The 19,841-nt window shown below is 36.2% G+C and overlaps 1 protein-coding gene across 1 annotated transcript in view; it reads left to right on the top strand.

Moving 5' to 3' along the window:
- Window positions 1-19,841, top strand: part of LOC138932617 (cell adhesion molecule Dscam2) — a 194,085-nt gene that overhangs the window by 26,033 nt on the left and 148,211 nt on the right. The window contains exon 2 of the mRNA XM_070294630.1: window positions 14,975-15,452. The gene's annotated coding sequence lies outside the window, so the exon portion shown is untranslated. The remainder of the gene's footprint in view (window positions 1-14,974; window positions 15,453-19,841) is intronic.

Raw genomic sequence — 19,841 nt, 5'->3', positions numbered from 1 at the left:
TTTTATTAATTTCTATATATTTAGTTTTTATATATATCGTTTTAATATATATTGTTTGCGTGTGTAGTATCAGTTTTATTATAAATTATATTATAATTCATGTCCATGTTAACAAAATATCTCTGTTAAATATTTGCAATATTCACAGAAATATTATTCACGCACATATTATTTCAAAATTATGACAACTTAACTGCAACTTATATCTAAATTCTCACCCGCGAGACACTCGTGCTTCAAATCGTTTTTCGTTTCATGATGAATTATGAAAATTACTCCGGTATCAAACAAGATATCTCGAAAACTATACATCATTGTGGTAAATCGCGAGCATAGCTTCGTCGCATATCTCGGTTGTAAAAATTTTGCCTGTACTGCAAACTCGAAACAGCACGCATTTTGCGACAGAATAATTGCCTCGCCTTCTTGTCAAGAGCGTCGTTATACGTCGCGAATAAATAAACCACGTGGATCTCAGCTGTCGTTGGTCAAGCGCGAAGATATTTCCATTTTCGTGTCGTTGTTGGTCTCTTCTTTTCGCGAAAACAAGGAAATCAAGGTCATCGAAATGTTATCGCGTCACTTGAGAATTTTATATTCGATGTCGATTTACATTAAATCGATGAAATCCACAAAAGTGTAAAATTAAAATTAAACGATGTATAAGACGTGATTTAATCGAGAAATCAGGTAGGTATTCGCGTGTCTGATCCGCGACACTCGGCAGTATACGCCCCTTCGAATTCTGCCAGGTTACTGTTAAATATAGGCACGATGCCCTATGAAGGGCCTGTCATGCCGTTTTTACGTCCCTACCACCTTTGGAGACCGATACAAATCTCCCCACCCTACCTCCTAGGACTGCGTTTTACTGCATTTTCTATGGTAGATGATTTTCGGAATTATCTGAGCGCCTGGATATATTAATTATTGAATTTAGTAATGAACTCTAGATTTAGTAATTAAATTATTCGTTGTTTTAAGTCCGCAACTTTTTTATATATAATAAGTTAAAATCTCTATTCTTTATTTTTTATCAGAGAGCTATATAAATCATATTCGCACACATGAATCTTCTAATTTACTATATTTTAGAAAATTATGTATGTGTGTATTCTGTATTCTTACTTTTATTCTATTTAAATGCACACAATTACTGAAGCTGGATAGTTTTCAATTTTATCAAATTGAATAAAACGCGTTATTTCAGAGGATATCCGCCTCGATTATTTGAATCAAACATACGACATTAAATCTATGCAATAATTATCCCGCGAATTCGTTTTTAATTTCTAGTTTAGAGAAGAACAACGGTCGTTACATTACATAACGGGTATTACAACAACGCAGTTGATGCATGTACGTATGTCAACGGGATGGAAAATGGATTACGCGAGGGTTGTAAAAGCAACCGAGCGAGGACGGGGATTTCTGCGGCACCCGTATATTTCTACAACGCAACGTTTGACAGATTTTCCAAAAATACGTGTAAATAGGCCCGTATGTTCGCGCGGGGACATTGTGGAAATTCACCGTCGAAATTGGATGAATGATAGAGAGAGGGATGTGGTGATCCGATCCGCGGGAGGGATCGGTTCACCGTTCGCGAAAGGGTATCGGGAAAACACGTTATGTTAGAGATGCAGGAACACAACGACGCGTGAAAGATGCCTAGAGCATTGTAATATTAATATACGCGCGTACCGCATTCGCTAGATTTCTTTTCATTTGTACGGATAATGCGCCGACGTGTGTGGGATGTTGAATGACAAACAACGTTGCACTCTCACTGGAAATAATGGATGAGCGTATATCGAACGTATTTTCGCAGCTGCTCCCGTTGCAACACAGCGATAGTAATAACAATTTGATAATTTTAACAAATATAAAAATATGATCTTCGAATAACGAACGACAGACTACATAATCATAATTGTTTTATAATAGTACGCGCTATTAATTTAATTGCGCTTTGCTGGAAATTGAATTATATTATACACGAGCAGTAGAAAGATATTTAAAGCGCTGGTTTTAAGTGTTAATTATTTTCTATTAACGCGTATTTATAGATAGATATAATTTAATAATTTGTATTATATACTTGAATTAAATTTTATATCTTTTCGATATTTTTTTCTTCGATAAAACTAGTATGAAACCTAATTAAAAGAAACAAGGAAAGCCGCTCGACAAAAGCAAGCAAAATCAATCGAACGTAAGGCGAAGCAATAAAAGCGGAGACATCAACACGAGTTTAGAGAGAGAGAGAGAGAGAGAGAAAGAGAGAAGGAGATCGATAGCGGATATGGACAGTGAATTATGAAAGCTTTGTAACTCTCCTTTGCAAAAAGTCGAAAGAGAAACTCGCGCGAACTTTTCGCGTGGATTGGTTCGATGCGCGCGCGCGCGTGGCCGAGTGAACGACACGCGTATACGCCTACGCGCACGTACGCGTGTGCGTACACGCTCGCGCGCGCTTGCCGCGTGGGCGTGTGCGGATACACACGGGTCCCGTTTACGTGCGATTCCAGAAGAGGCCTATTGATCGAGCAGCGAACTTCGGCGGTTCGCACACGCGCATAAGTCTTCCCGTAAACAAGACAAATATCATCGCGCCAGTCCTGAAAATCCATTCCATCCATCCTCTCTCTTCAAATGTCCTGAAATGTCCATCCGAAGCGATTCGTCTCCAAGCGGCAAATCGACTTCGTCGTCGCATTCGTTAAAGTATCGCTTTAATTACGATGAAACAAAATATTTGATGTTATAACACGCATGACGCGTTTCAATGAAATAAATATACTTCAACAATTCATGAATGAATAACCAATAATCCTCTGCAAGCCAGTAAAAAGTACACGAATTAGAGAAAGTTTATTTTTCAGGAAAAACATTTTTTTTTTTTTTACTTATTTGAGTATTTTGTAACAAAACAGATACATATTTCGGAAGTTTATGAATTTTGCTTAAATATACATTATATTCTTCAGAGTATGAGATCGTAAATATATTAAAGTTATTTTCTTTTTTCAGTTAAATGCTTCCTAAAAAAAGTGATCAATTTAGAAAAAATAATTAATCTAATTTAATCTAATAATTTTGATAAAATTATTTTTCATAAAACTTTTATCATTATACTTAAAGAAATTTAACGTTTAAAATATTTTTAAAATTTAATTTCTAATATTTCTTGTTTGTGTGAGAAATGCATAAATATAATTTATATTTGACATATAGAGTACACACCACACACACACACACACACACACACACACACACACACACACACACACACACACACAGAGTATCATTGAAAAATAGAAAAGACATTATTAAAAGTATTCTTTTAACTTTTAATTTAATTCTTTGCATCGTACTTGATGTTTTTCCCTATTAATTTTTAAATTATTCTTTCTTTACTTTTTAATCATTTAAAAATATATGATAAAATCTGAATCTCCCTCTTTCTTTCTTTCTCTTAAGAATGCAGGATCTTTAATATACATCTAAAACGTAAATATAAATTAAATTTGCGATTCTTTGAATATAACACCCACAGAAAAGATTTCCGGATCTAATGCTATTACTCTTCAATCTATCATAAAATAGGATCGATATATCGCGACAATCATATTTATTATTGAAAAAGGAATATTTTAATCTTAAATGGAAAATTCTTAAATCTAGAATAAAATGCTCTTGGTGCTATCCCGTTAATTTTCTTACAAAGATGAAGATGGAAATTTGTAGCAATCTAACATCGAGTTATTCTAAATGCAAGAATATATAAGCTTAGATTTGTATATGCTACTCTTGTCTCAAGATAGTAAGACAATCTTATTTAATTCGAGAGAGAAGAAAAGGAATTAATGATTTAATTTTGAAATTGTTTTATTTTTATACCGCATAAGGTTGTGATACGATTAAATATGTCAAGAATATTTTTTCACGTTATCAGAAATCCTTTCTGAGAGTGATCAGTTTCTTATCAATCAATATTTCTAAGTGCGCATGCATGCGCCTGCGGTAAGAAAATCATACAGAATCAGATTGTTTTAAATCATAAATTGTATCGTAAAGGATGAATCGACACAGTCTATTCGCTCGATGGCTTACACATGAATCTGTAACGGTATGGTAAAAGGTGCGATTCTCATACAGAGGTGGGGATCACGAAAGGTCGGATCTGCGCAATGCGTGTCGCCGGATGAACCACGTGGAGTATTCGCATGCAAAAGACGTCGCGAGAGTAACCAACCGGTCGGTACTCTTAGTCAACCCTGAAAGAGGGAGCGGTTCAGTGTGGTTTCGCGCATTCGGCAGATCGTGCTTATTCTGGCGAAAAGATCCGGAATTTGGAGGCACGCGAAGTTTGGATTCCGTAATCCATCAGTAACGAACACCGATTGACTCGAAGGCAGAACTATTGTTTCAATAGTCGCGTTTTATCCTGTCACTCTGGCTCATCGTGTCATCTTTCTCGATTCTCGATTGTAACAATTGTAGGTGATGAAAAAATCTTTAATATCCATAATGTTTCCACAATTGCGAATGAGATTTGAATTTCATTGATTGATAAATACTTTGCTTTTCAACTTATCGCTGCGAACTATAAGGATCTGGAGACAAAGCTCGAACCTAGTAATGAGTTTAAAAATTTCTATGCTACAAAGAATTGTAATTAATTCGTGCCAATTATCGTGACAATTATTCTGCCGTATATATGGAGCATTGAAAAATATTACGTGCGGAAAATTATACTAATTTAAATCCATATGTAGCATCGCGCAGTACGTATTCTAACGTAATTGCAGATAATCTCGATCACCGGGACGAAAGATCGTACTCACCGCGATCAGCAGCGTAATGCAGTGCGGATGCGAAACCACTCCGGAAAATCACGACTCGTCGATGATCCTTTATTATTATCCATTTGTTAAATACCGTTGAGGAGTGCCTGGACGTGCGTACCGGCGATAACGCGACGATAACAACACTTTGTTCACTGCGCACTGGAAAGCCGAGAGGAGGAGGGTGGAATAATGGCAGATCGCTCGCTATTGATGGCGAGGTGGCGATAATTAAGGTGGAAAAAAGAAAATGGAAAAGAGAAAAAGAAAAGTATATATCATGGCGGCGCGCGACGATACAGGGTAGAAGAAGGATCGCCCGCGGCCTCGGCTACTTACTATTGTTTTGACCATCGTGCCACGATGGCGGCCATACTTGATATGAGAAAGTATCCCCCACATTGTCCGCGACCATCCACTAATTCCCCCATACACCCCCGCGCTGATTCAACCCTCCGGCCCGCCGCGGCCAGCCGCGCCGCACCCCCGTCCCCGTGTTCCACGATTCAACGTCCCTCCCTCACGGAGTTAACCCCCTGCCTGCCTGCCTGCCTGCCACCCCCACGTTCTTTCAAAGTCAGGGCCGACGCCTTTCTGCGAACAAAGGAGAGAAATGACCTTTCTTTCTTATCTTTTTGTCTCTCAAAATCTTTTTTAAATTTTGAACATGTATTAACTGCATGTGTGTGTGTGTGTGTGTGTGTGTGTGTGTGTGTTGAACAGAACAATTATTTTCTATAGTAAAAAATATTTGTAATGAAAAGTTGAAAGAGAAACAAAATTAAGGTAACATTAAAAATTAATTTTTTTTAAACAATTGTGAGAGAAAGAAAAAGGAAAAATGTATTATACTTCTGAACGAATAGATGAAAATTTTTTTTATTGCATTTGTAAAAATTTTAGATTTTTTTGTAAATGATCATGATAAAATTTTATTAAAATTTGTCAAAAAATAGTTTTATATGATATACATGAGATATTTTATATATAGAAGCGGATATACAAAAGAATAATACAGCTGCATTAAGGATAAAATACGCTTTATTTCATTACAAGTTATATCATACATTTTGTACGTAGAAAAATGACAAAATTCATTAAGTATTTTAAAGAAATGTTTTCTTTGAGAGCTCGGGGATCTGAATGAAGTTTAGCCATTACTGTCGGAGCTCCTTCTCGTCAAGGTACTTCCTTCTCTTCCGAAGTTACGCACCTGCACACACGTGCGTTGAAAAAAACACCCGACTTATACACACACACACACACACACACACATATATATATGTTCGTAAAATACGAACGTCCTCTTCGCGACCCAGCACGAGCAGTCTTTTACCCCAGTTCACAGTTCCCCTCGGATAACGCTGAGGTCTTTTGAGGGGCTGGAAGGGCGGGGGTGTCGAAGCGAAAGGGAAAGGGGGGATTCATCGGGGAAAAGGGAGAGAAGCGACGACGAAGAGGAGAGAAAGGCAGAAAAGGGGGATGAAAGGGAAGAGAGAAGCGAAGTCCGCGTGGGGTGGCACTTTTACTGGTCACTTGGAATTCGGTACCCCACCACTGTGATATTAGAGCACCCTTCCTGCCCCTTCCCTCTCCCGATTTCTTCCCCCGTTTCACGTTCGACCATAGTTCTGGTCCTGTGTCACCCCACCTAGAGGTTCCAACCGTCCACCCTCACGCAGCAAATTAGTTTAGCCTTACGGACAAGTTCGAGCCAGCTCGAGCCTCTTCTCAGGACCTCTCTCCGCTATTTCACGAAGAAAATGACACGTTGGTTCTTCCCTTAAAACGCTTGAATTTATGGAGGAGTTGTTTTTTTCCGCGACGAGCCGCTTTTATATCAATTATTGTTTTTATTTAAATTCCATATTTTTTATTTTATTTATATTTATATTTTTGTGTCCTAAATAATTATACATCATTTATTACGATGAATTATATTTTTCTGTAGAAAATAAAATTACTCGCATATAAAAATAATAATAAGAAAAAAACAAGAATGTATATATGTTATAGGATGTATGCAAGAATTTAATTGTGATGGAGAAAGAAAAAAATTTCAACGTAATTGGATTTTTTTTAATTAGAGATATTTTATTTGGAAAAAATATAGCAATTAACCATGTGTAATAATAATGTTAAACAAAATATAGATAAAAAATGGAGATTAGAATGAAGACAATATAAAATATAATATAGAACTGATTCCTTTATTCGATGTGGATCAAAAACCGCTGTGCTCAGCGAAATCGTGCATAATTTAAAGGATAAATTGAGGCGGTTGGACGCAAACGTCTATAGGTACCGGGGGCGTTCCGCATCTGCGGTCACGCACTTGTCACGCGATTCTATACAGTATTGATAACGATAATGAAGCCGGTGGTCTGCATCGGTTCCTGCAAATTAATAGCATTACGCGACAACCGCTAGTGAGCCCTAGCTTGATAATTTTCATGAGGTATTCGAGTCGATAATCCGTGAGAACCTATACCGGTGCATGAATTCCCATCAAGCATCGTTCCTTCTTATAAAGTGCAACGGAACGAAAAATGGAAAAAATATCTTTATACTTGAGAATGAAAGCATCTTATTATTGTCGCTATATGTAATTAAATGTATGAAAATATTGCTCATTTTTATATTGTATTAATTAATTATAATTTATCACAGACAGAAAGTAGTTTATCAAGTATATAAGTATCAAATATCAAAAACCTTCAATTAAGTTTTTAATTTGATCATTGGTTTCATTGAATGTACGCAGACATTTATTATAATCTTTAATTTATAATCCTTTAATTTATAATAAATTATTTTATATATATGATATATAATATTTTTATATGCATTTTTTATTGCGATTAGATATTTAAGAGGAACTAATTTTGTACCCAGATAAATGATATATCATATCGTAGTAACAATGCAAAAAACTCCCTTATATAAAGTTTGTCCGAAGCATACAAGCGAAAATACCTTTCTGGCATCATCTCACACGCGCACTAAACTTCCCTTCTACGGTTTTCGCTTCCTGCCCTTCGGATGAATCGAACGGTTAAAAAAAAAAAACAAAAAAAAACGGACGAGTAATCGTGTCGCATGACCGCACGTCGTACGAATGATTGCGAAATAAGCTGTTGTTCAGCTAATAACGGCTCCCTCTTGCTTCGAAATGTAATATGGCGAGAATGCAAATATACAAGTTTCGTATACAAAATTGTTAGAAGTATTTTGCATTAATACAAAAAGAAGAAGTATAAAATTAAATTTTTAAATTAATCATTTAAATTATTATTTTAAAATTGAATAATTGAGTATTATTTAAATCGAGAATATTATTTTTAAATCATATATATATATTTTGCATTTTTTGAAATACTGTATAATATAAATTAAATTTGAATATATGTTTCTCTCTTTTTCTCTCTCTTAATGCTTATTATATTAAATTGAGAAATTATATTATTTTTAAATGGTAATTTATATTTGATCTTGACATAATATTAACACAGCCGGCAAAATTTTGGGTATTTCTAATCGAATATAATCTTTATCATTCATATCTTGACTTTTTTTTTTTTACTCGCGATTAAATTTAATCCAGATTGTGATGTACAAGCACGTAATTATAATCGCAATCTCCAAAAAAGTGATCAAAGTATGATTATGACTTGGTAGTGATAACGGAAATCAGTAAATAAGACATTTTAAACATATGATAACGCGCACAAGTTTCATATAGTAACAGTTTTACATCAAAATCTGTATATTCATAAAATTCCATAATTTCGATGAAATTGACATCTGCGCATCATAAATATTTATCATTCTTATCGTCACGCTAAACAAAATTTTATTTATTAAAATCACATTTTCCATTTATAAATTATATTGTTTTTGGAGGACACATCTCCTTATTTTAATGTATACTAAATGACTATTATTAAATTTTCGAAAAAATATTATCGAAAAATAAATATTGTATATATATGACACATATTGTATTAAATAAGTTTAATCTTTTAATGTTTCAAACGAGAGTTTGAAATTTATAAATTTAATCTTAAATATACAAATCGCATGCATTTTATTGAACAATTTGTACAAATAAAAAATAAATAAAATTGATGACTAAAGTTGTTTAGGAGAATATGCTCATGTGTACGTTTAGGAACTATTTTTATCTAGCTACTTTCTTTAGTCCCGAAATCGTACGATTCGCTTTGATGCCGAATTGAGTTTCATTTTGTCGTCAGGATTCAATGACATTTTTTAGGATTATTTTGCATTTTATCGAACGATCGCCACACGCGTCCGATGACCGATGCATATCGGGAGGCAGATGCTGGAGGCAGTCGATCAAGAAAAAAATTGGGTAAAAAGTTGTGTTTTTCGACTGTCTGTATAAAAGGCAAGCGTGCGCGGAAAGCAGCACCGTGAAACATAATCGCCAAAATGTCCTAGATCAATTCAGTATTATTAACTCGAGCCAAAAGAGGGTCGTCCATTACCGGACAGCTGGACAATGGTCGCTTCGCCGCCGATTTTTATCCCTCGCTTCTGAACTTTCGTTTTTCCTTGGAAAACGCAGTCACCGCAATATTCATTCGATACGATACTGGTATTTCAATTTTTTTTTTCCCCCCGTTTGGATAGAAATTGCGCAGCTTTTCTTTTTTTTATCGTCACATCTTAGAGACGAAGACATATGCTTGGCTGAAATAACAAACTATTGAAAAATTTTATTCTACAATATACGTAAGAAAGAACGTATGCTGTATCGAATATATCGAGCGTCTCAAAATTCGCGAATCAAAACACTATACCAGGAAAAAAATATATAGAAATTATTAGGAAATTTATTAAGAAATAAATTTATTTATATGAATAATTTATCTCAAGTGATTTCTCGTACTTATTTTTTTTATTTTTATTTTTATTTTTTTTTTGCATGAGATAAGTTCTCACTTCTCTTAAAAATAAGAAATATTTATATAGACAGAAAAGTAGAAAGAATAAATTGTTTGTATAAGAAAAATTTTTATTTCTTTCTATAATATGTAACTGTTACTGAAGAAAATTATATAACGTAAATGTCAAAACATTGTTTTTCGTATCTCACGCTGATATTCATTTTGCACTTTATCTGCAAAAGATGAATAAGGATTTTTTACGATCTAAATATCACATAGCCAACTTATTATGTTAGGTCAAATATTGAAAATATAGAATATTTTATAAAAATTCTTTTATATAATTTTTTTTTATTTTATTTACTTTTTTATAATTGCCATCTTTAGATATATGTTATATATTCTCATTTTTAAATGTCTGATAGTTTCTATCATACGTTGATAGCTTCTCTCTGTTGATAGGATAAGATGGCTTATAATATTTTATCCGTACCATTTGTAGATAAAACGTGCTGAATTTCCTAGTAACGCCATCCGCATTATCAGTTTCATTCATATCAATCGATATCACGCGTATTTCGGAGCATTCGACACACAACATTTTCTACACACCTAACATAGCTTTCTGTCTTTCCGTTTATAAAATAGCAACCTCGAATTTTTAAACAATTCCGAGTAATTTATTAGAAAATTTTTTTGATCCATTTTACAATAAGATCTTTCTTGCCCCTCCGAAATAAATGACAAATACGCGAGGGTGAGTGAACTCTTCAAAAATAAAGACAAAGGATATTCTCTCGCGCGAAGAATAGTATTATACTTGATTCAATTATGGCGATATTCCTTGAATGGTCAAGGGGCTAGGAGCGTCAAGGTGCATATACAACTATGTACAATACGCATATATGCGCCGAGGGCGCGACGATGACGCGCCCTTTGTGCCGAGAGCGGTCGAACACAAAAAAAAGCGGGCTCGAGTAGGCTTTCATGGACGCGCTAAAATATTCATTGTTTGAAAATGGGCGTTTGTAGAGAGGCTTGTACATACGTATGTGTGTATAGCTTTCGCCGCCGCGTCCCTTCTCTCTCTTCCTCCTCGAGTGCCCTGAAACACCCTGGTCCTGAGACGCGCGTAAAGGCGCTCCATTATATATCGCAGGGCGCGGATTCCGGTCCCAAAGAGAGAGAGAGACAGAGAGAGGAGCTCGACGCTCTTGCAACAACGCCGGAAATTTAATATCTTGTTACTTGAACGGCGTAATGGGCAGAGCGACCTTCTCCCTTCTTCGATCAAAGCCCCGTCATCGTCAGAGCCGCGAAGTCGATAACCATGATAATCCGACGCGACTCGAGCCGGATATCTTCCTATTTTCCCCCATATCCGTGAACTTCTCTAATAATAAAGTCTTCGGGGAAAATCCCTCATACTCGGACGATTAGACGGGGATTTGATAAAGTCGCAAAGTTTCTTCGATCTGTTCCAATATCACTGTCTTTTTGCACCACGTTTGTATTTTTTATTTTTTTTTATTTTTTCCCCTTGTTAGTTTTCGTGTTCGACTTTGAAGTTCGTAATATCCTTCGTTACATTTCGGTTTCCCTTCACTTCTTGCCCATCCGCGGATTCTTCGATAGATCTAGAAACAATTCGAAAACTATAATTAACGAGTCAATATTTTTTCATATATAAAGTTTCTTTTATTATAAGAAAAATGCTTCAAATAAAAGATAAATGCGAATGATTTGAGATATATCTAATATTCTTTTAATACAAAGGATCTTTATCCCGGATAACTTTACTTTATTCTCTAATGTTAACAAGCGTACCTAGAAATTCACTTGTTATTAACGTTATACGGGCGATTGATATTAATCCAATTCGAAACGACGTGTCCATTCGACACTAACAGATTTCGTTCATCCGCATGAATTATGCTACCAAATAACCTATATAGATTTCATTCGATATACATCACTCTGTATATTTCATTAGCGGAAGTTTGATAATTGTGATAATTATTGGCGATATTACGATAGAATGAAATGTGTGCAACTGGTCCTTTGCCGGCGCAGCGACAGAATCGCGACAGTGTAATGTGCGTGTTCGCTCGATTCAATAATTAATATTGTATAATGGAGGGAATATCGTGGAATAATTGTATGGGACTAAATTTTTGCGAAATTAAATATGTTTCATTTCAGCGTGTACCCCGAGTAATCAGCGAAGTTGAAATGTTTCGTACCGCTCGCGGGCATTGTTCACGAGCCGCGGAAAGCTATCAAAACGCATGATAAAATTGAATTAGCCATACTATTGCCGATCAAGAGCGCGCAGATCATTGATCCAATTATCAAGTAATCGTCACGAGCGCGCACTCGCGATCGACGTGACTTAAGCTGAAACGAGACGGAGTATCCGGAGTAAAATAGAGACATACCGTTCATCTCTGGAGGCGATGATAATTTTAATCGCTCGTCGGGTAAAACGCAAAACCCCACATTAAAAAAAAACTCGCCAACTTTCGCAACATCGGTGAAAAAAAAAATTTTTTAATTGTTCTTAATATTTTTTTTTTTTTTTTTTTTGCACCTTAGCCAGTCGATTTTATGAACTCCCATAATATATTCGAAACTTTTCTATTTTTCTGAGCACACACAGAATCGATAAGAAAAATTTCTATCTTTCCTCGATATCTCGTATCTCTATCTTTTATAATCCCCAATACATCAATTCTCCATGAACATCATGATCATGATCATGAGGGAGTTTCGCGAAGAATAAAATAAAGAGAAAGTATCTAGGACAATAATCCCTTAAAAAACGCGTAACCGGGGGTGGTGACACGAGGGCGAATAAGAAAGAGTTGCCTCGGATGATCGTCGCTTCCTCGCGATGGGGCACGTTGTCACCTCTTCGAAGAATATGAATTTTATGCATGAATAAGGACAGAAGCACTTTTTCGACGTTCCCCTCTTCCGTGCCTTCTCTCGATCGACTAATTCAGGTAGACGCGTCGCGCTTCTCCAACGCAGACGGCTTTCCGCACCTGAAAATCTGCATGCGCAAGCACGACGATCTACGTTCGTGTTTGCGAACGTGCAGAGTGTTCGATAGCGGCAGTGTGCTGGCCCCGCAAAATTTTTTATTCCATATATATACGGGGAGGGGAGGGGGGGGGGAAATAGGGAGGAAAGGAGACGCCTGCCAGTTTCCGCGCGCGAGCCCTCACATCTCCATAACGTTCGTCACGATATGTATCTAAAGCTTCTCGGCTGCGGCCAAAATTGATTAGCGTTAACCGGCCAAATCTCATTTTTCCGTCGCTGGATCCAGATAGTGGATAGGTATAATGTGCGCTCGTCGATGGAGATGCTGCAACGTTATCTGTCCGGTCTCGTAGCATAAGTATCGCTGCCACGGATTTTAATCACGGCCCTCTCGAGTTTCCGATACACCGATCGAATATTTATTTACGGTGAGCCATAAATAATGTATGCTCAAAATAGAGATCGAGATCGTCGAATACCCCGCCAGTCCTATTGTGAATCGAAACAACATACTGCCACTCCTCGTCGCATAAGAAGCAATATCGCGGAACTGACGTTTTTATTGCGTATTCGAATTGAGTTTCATCAAGTCGGAATACCCGTCTCGCGCTCACACGATCGGGAAAATCCGCTCGGCACGCTCTCACATCGCGTAAACATTCCGCTTCGACGGTGTCGAGCGTACTAAATGACGATACGGGCGCGTTCCTTGTTGCAATGGACGCTGCACAGCCGGCTATTTTTTTCGGGAATATCGTTCGCGAGTCAAAATCCTCGACATGGCTCGCGCAGATTGAATCGATTTCCGATCTGATAGGGGCTTCTATCTCTCTCTCTCTTTCTCTCTCTGTGACGAACTACGCGCGGCCGACAGGGTAAAAGGAAAGGAAGAGAGAAAGAGAAGAGCGAAGGGCGGTATGGCTGCGCGATGACAACGTATCGGTTATGGACGCAGAGGGAATCTCCATCAGTGGTGGATTCGCGCCCGGTATGTGTATCGCTATTCAGAATCATGCGGCATGGCTCGTAAATGGAATAATCAGTGACACGAGGGAACAGCGAATACGCCCTTGTCCTGGTTTGCTCGGCAACCTCCCTCACGTTCCTCTTCTTCCCCATTTTCTCTCCCCGCCATCGCTATTCGACCTGTCTCAGGACGGCATCGTCGTGTCTGTCGTTGCCTCTATGGAAACTATCTCTCTTCCCCCTTCTCTCTCTCTCTCTCTCTCTCTCTCTCTGTTTGTTCGATCTGCGGAGACCGAGGTGATGAATAATCAGTGACTCGATTCTCTCTACATCCTCCAAGTCGCAAAGTTAACCAGCGAAAACGGCTACGATATAATTTAAACTGCCATTTCATTGTTGGCGAGAAGAAGAATCGAAACTTTAACGTGCGATTTGCCCACAATTTTTTAACTCTTAATTATCTTTAGGCAAACTGATGATTTTTTATTTATTAATAATATAAGAATAATATAATTTTTTAAACCCAAGATATCAGATATTTTAGATTTATTTCTAAGAGTGTTTACAATCGTGTCCTAACTTTTTCACGAAATCGTAGTTATTCTTTATTAATATAAATATTTGATAAAAAATAACTACAAAAAAAATTAATAGAAATAGCGTATATATATGTATGTATATAAATATTGATTAATAGAAATTTATGGACATGGAAATTCAATAGCGCGAATAAAATGAAGAATGCAAATATATATTGTACATTGAAAATATATATTTAACTTTATTTCAAGCGGATATTACTTTACTATTTTACTAAGAAATTTAATTTCCTGTTTGGAAAGATACTTGTTTGTAAATTTGCAATAAACGATGATGTCAAAACTTTTAGAGAACATCTACTTTAAAAAAATAGCTAAAGAATTTCTGATTGAAATTCGTTAGGTTCAATAAAAATTTCTCGTCTAGCATCGTAGATATTTTCGGTCTGGATAAATTTACATATGGTACATCGATCAATAAACGGATATTAAAGCTCACATAAGCTTATAAGAGTGTGTTACATTCGAAAGATTTTAATAGAGAATGTCGCGTTCGATAAGATCAATCGTCAAATCCCTCTAGGATATTCTTTCAAAGGAGGTGCGACACATTGGGCGTGAGTGATTCTTAATTAAATCGTCCCTATTATGTTAATAGGATTTGTACCTGCAGCCGCGCGTGGAGTGAGAATCTCCGCTCGAGAATTAATCTCCCGGCTCGTGTAGGTCAACTATGACAGTCACCGTGATCCGCATGAGGACTGTTGATCAAGGATCCGCATGACAGGAAGGTGTGCTCGCGGAAAAACGACTTTTGCGAGATGGAAAAACGAAATTTTCCACGACTCGTCGATACGAGAACGAGAGTGGAGGAGAGTCGCCGGAAAAGAAGGCGACTCCTCCTTCTCTCGCTCGCTTCGAAGAAGAACGAGATAGAGATGGGAGAAAGAGGAAGGGAGAAGAGTAGGACTCTGAGACGTAAATTGCAAATGTTCCGGAGAACCGGATAATCGGATAATCAGCCAGACTGTACCGTCTCCGCTCAGCCGCCATTTCCAATATTCCGCTTTTCTCGAGACATCGGCCAATTGATTCGGGATGAGTTGCTGACGGAAGAAAAGTCGCCGTTACTCTCGGTAAGTGGCTTGTTGCTTCGACAATGCATTACACTTCTTTTCCTTCGAATAATTCGTGGAAAACGAAACTTTCTCGTCCTTTAATCTCTCTAATCAATCAAATTAATCTTTACATTAACATTTGCGCAAGATTATATATTATAATGACAGTATGTTATAAATTGAATAAGACACTTTGAGAATATCTTTTTCGAATTTTTAACTATTATTATACATTTGTATATTTGCTTTATTTTAAAAAAGAAAATATTTATCTAGTATCTTTTATAACATTTTCGAATTTGCAATTTTCATAAATTTTACAATATACTATATATGTAATTAAGTATACTAACTGTAATAATATGTAGTTTAACGAAAGCGGATATTTATATTATCGATATCGTCGAAATTCTATTTAGTAATCTGTATATATTTCAATTATTATTTTAGTTATAAAATTATGCAAATTATTTCTTAAGAAATTTAATCGCAACTATTTACACAACAAATATGATTATTTCGCCGCAAATAGCTAGGAATATTATTACAATATCGGTTGTTTAATACTAAAATATCTTTTAAAACAACATTACTGTTTCAAGCGTTATGTGCAAACTTTTTAAATACGAGAGAGATGCTTTGCTTTTTATAACTCGCATAAGATTGAAATAATAACTGTCGTGAATATAGTATACGCGCATGTTTTATATATACTTACTATTAAAAAAGGATAACAATTGTGTTTTATAAACTCGCGAAAGCTCTCTCTTTTTTCCTATTTATTTTTACATTGATTAATTTAAAATATCACTTAAAACGCATATGAGTGGCCTTGTATTTAATTCTGTAAATATTTAAAATATTGCAATTTTAATAGATAATTTTTTTCTCTCTCTCTCTCTCTCTCTCTCTCTTTCTCTCCCTTTTCCCTTCTTGTGAATTTTGCAAATCTTTTGCGGGCGAATCATGAGAGTAGTTCGCGATTTTTTTAGAAAATAATTGACAGTCTGGGAAAAGGCAGTAAGAAAGCTATAAATCGTTCGATCATAGATCGGTCTGGCTTTTTCGTACGAGAAATAGGTATCGTTCTATTATCGAGCCGGTATGTCTCATAGCTCACAATGTTCAATATCGTGAGTCACAGACCGCAAGCCGCAAACCGAGAACCCAAGAGAGAATCCGCGCAGTGGGTGCACTTGCAGCAATATTGCTGATTGGTTCGGACTTAAATTTCGTCGAACGCGCTTCATTTCCATTCGATGGGAAGATATAGAGGAACCGACCGACCAAATATCTTTCTCAGGAGCTTAGCTTACACTGTTTCCGTGTTGCCGATAATGTCTGACTTTGACCTCGTTGAAGTTTCGAGTGTTCTAATATGAAAATTTAAAATTTGTTGAATAGGGGCATAGAGATGGTTTTATTATAATTACAATTTTATTTCTATCAATTTAAATCTCTAGCCTTTTTTCTCTGAAATTATTTTTCTACCATTATCTTTTTAAGGGAATTAAAACTTGCGCGTGCGCTTAAAACTGATTATATTTAAACGTGACATATTATTTTGCCCTTGCTCATTTATTTTCGCATCTTTACGGATACACGAAGTATTGTAGAAGTAAAATCGAACTGATAATTCGTATAGCCATTTAATGATAACGACTTCGGACTCGGAATTCTGCATCGTAGAACTGTCGACACAACTGTCAACTACACTATTCGAGATAAACCGGTACCGTTCGTCTACCTTTAACGGCCAACGAACTTCTTTTCACACGTTTTCCGTTTGCGTGTCACGGCAGTTTCTTTGTCGACTTCTCATCAAAGCCTCACTGAAAAACTAACGATATAGTCTCTCTCAACATGTTTCATCAACTTTTCAAAAAAGTGTAAAATATAAGGTATAGAACGTAAGATGGTGTTTGTTCATTTAAGAAAATTACAAAATTGACATAAAATTATTAGAGAGAGATTTACTTTATGTCTTTTTCTGTAATCAAGAAATTTTTAAGTCTTCTTGATTAGATGAATTTTCGAATATAACATATGAATGAATTTAAATATTAAAGAAACTATTCAATATTTTATAAACTTACATTTGTCACGTTTCGTTACTAAACTTCTCAATAATTGACTTAATTTGACATAGTTTCGAGATCGTAAATTTAATATAATATAAAATTGATCCGAAGATAATTTTATCGACGAATGTAAATGTACTCATGACAGAATATTACTATGCGACATTAATATTAACGTTTCTTAAAAATATTTCAAATAATTATTAATTTTTTACTTATGTGATACGTACATATGTTTTTCCCGCAATAAATGAATTTTTTTTCCTTTTATTAGTCAAAACGTTTACTAAATAATAGACATGTAAAATGATTCGTATTAAAGGAGTGTTTATATATGTACGACCCAACTGGCAATTTATTGTTCGATTGTTAACACAACGTTTCGACCATATGGTTCATTTAGCTACCCGCGTCAAGGAACATTTTAATAACATAAAAATGCACGCTAGTAATCTTTCGGTAATTAGTAAACACAAATTAGAATTTGATCATGACTTCGATTGGTCAACGCCTGATATCCTGCATACTGAAAAACATGTAAGAAATAGCTGAAATGTTCTTTATTAAAAAATATGACAACACTGTTAACTCTCAAAAGGACATAGAAAATTTAAATAACATATACGATAGATTAATAAAGGTCGTTTAGTCTTTCTCGGTATCTTAAATAGAGAGGTTGACACAGCGTGTCATTATGACATAGCGACTTTTTTCTCTTTCAACTTAAACAAATTTGTTTATTTCATTTTTGTAACGGGATTATCATTATTTATTGTAATTTTAGTTCACTTGTGATAAGGACCAAAACCATATGATCGAAACGTTGTGTTAACAATCGAACAATAAATTGCCAGTTGGGTCGTACATATATAAACACTCCTTTAATTTATCTACTGGCGACATCTCAAAATTAAACATCAATTCATATTAAAAATTAATACACAAATCTCGCAAATATCTCAAAACTACCTCGAGTATCGACATAGTCTTCGCAAGAAAACGGAATGCGTCCGAAATTCATACGATACGTATAAGGGTTAATACGTTAGACAAAACATCATCTCATCCCCGTTGCAAAACAACACAAGCACGTATGTACGGGAGACGTTCGCGAATGCGCGAGCTGACGCAGCCAGAATTAGTCGCACGGAAGCCTTTTGTTCGCCGAGATATCTCGCCGGTTCTCGTCTCTTTTCGCCATCCGATGCATTCGCCGGAGCGTGGTCATAGTATGCAAATGATTACGGCTTTGCCGCGTTTATTAGAGCCGTCATAAATCCTAGTCTGGTAAGGGGAGGGCCGGTTACTGCGTCGTCGTCTTCCTGCCACGACGTGGGTTTGACTTCGGGCAACAGTAGTAGTAGTAGTTGTACCGGCAGTCCCTCTCAAAGGACGAGCTCTAACGCCGGGGAAGGATCCTGAAGGTATGGCAATGTTGACGGCGAGGATGTTGCGTCAGAATGTGATGCGATGCCTCTCATCTCTCGGCTCGCGAATATTAATAAACAAAACTCCGGATTAATTAGTTTGCTGCGACGATGTCTTGTGTCTTGTGGAACGTTTCATTGGGTAGAGCAGAAGGAGCAGAGTCCGGGGGGGAAAAAAAAACAAAAAAAAAACGAGCGCAAGGATCGCTCGAGATCGTCTTATGAATATTCCGTCAATTTGTTTCATTTCGCGTGTTTTGTATGCAAAACAGCGGGATAAATATCTATTACTTGCTACTTGGAAATGATAACATTCTGCAAATACGGGATATAATAAGACATATACAGGATGTCCCGTGTGATAGAACTTATTTCTTTTAGTAATATAGCACATACCTTGTACGCCGTACGCATATATCGATTAAATAAGATTGTCGAAATTATATCTAGTACATCTGCCTCTCCTTTCGATGGTGATGAAAAAAAGAAGCGAGATACGATCTTCGTACAATTATGGAGGTGGAAGTGCTTACAAAGGGAACTCGTCGCTCGTTGCTTCCGCGAGTAAACTGCATGAACTATGTAACTTTGCGCGGAAACAACGCTGCAGCGATCGCCTCCGGTCAAGCTTCCAATTACATCGTATAATTGGATAGTAAAGGAACAGTTATATCGACCGACCGTGCGACTATTGCGTCCCGAACGATCGTATCGCATTTTGTATGATTATCAGCATTGCTGAAAATAATTAATCGTAAGGATATATTTATTCTTCGTTTTTCAATCAGGAGAACTTAAGTGTCAATTTTCGTCCAGTTAATCGTAATAATTAATAATTAATTAATTAATTCATTAATTTATCAATTACGCGTAATAATTATTACAACCTATATATTTCG

This window comes from Polyergus mexicanus, unplaced genomic scaffold (assembly GCF_030449975.1).
Source record: "Polyergus mexicanus isolate NDT 795.1 unplaced genomic scaffold, iyPolMexi1.0 SCAF_4, whole genome shotgun sequence".
NCBI lineage: Eukaryota > Metazoa > Arthropoda > Insecta > Hymenoptera > Formicidae > Polyergus > Polyergus mexicanus.
Note: the sequence above shows the minus strand (reverse complement) of the source record. Positions and strands in the feature narration are given on the sequence as shown.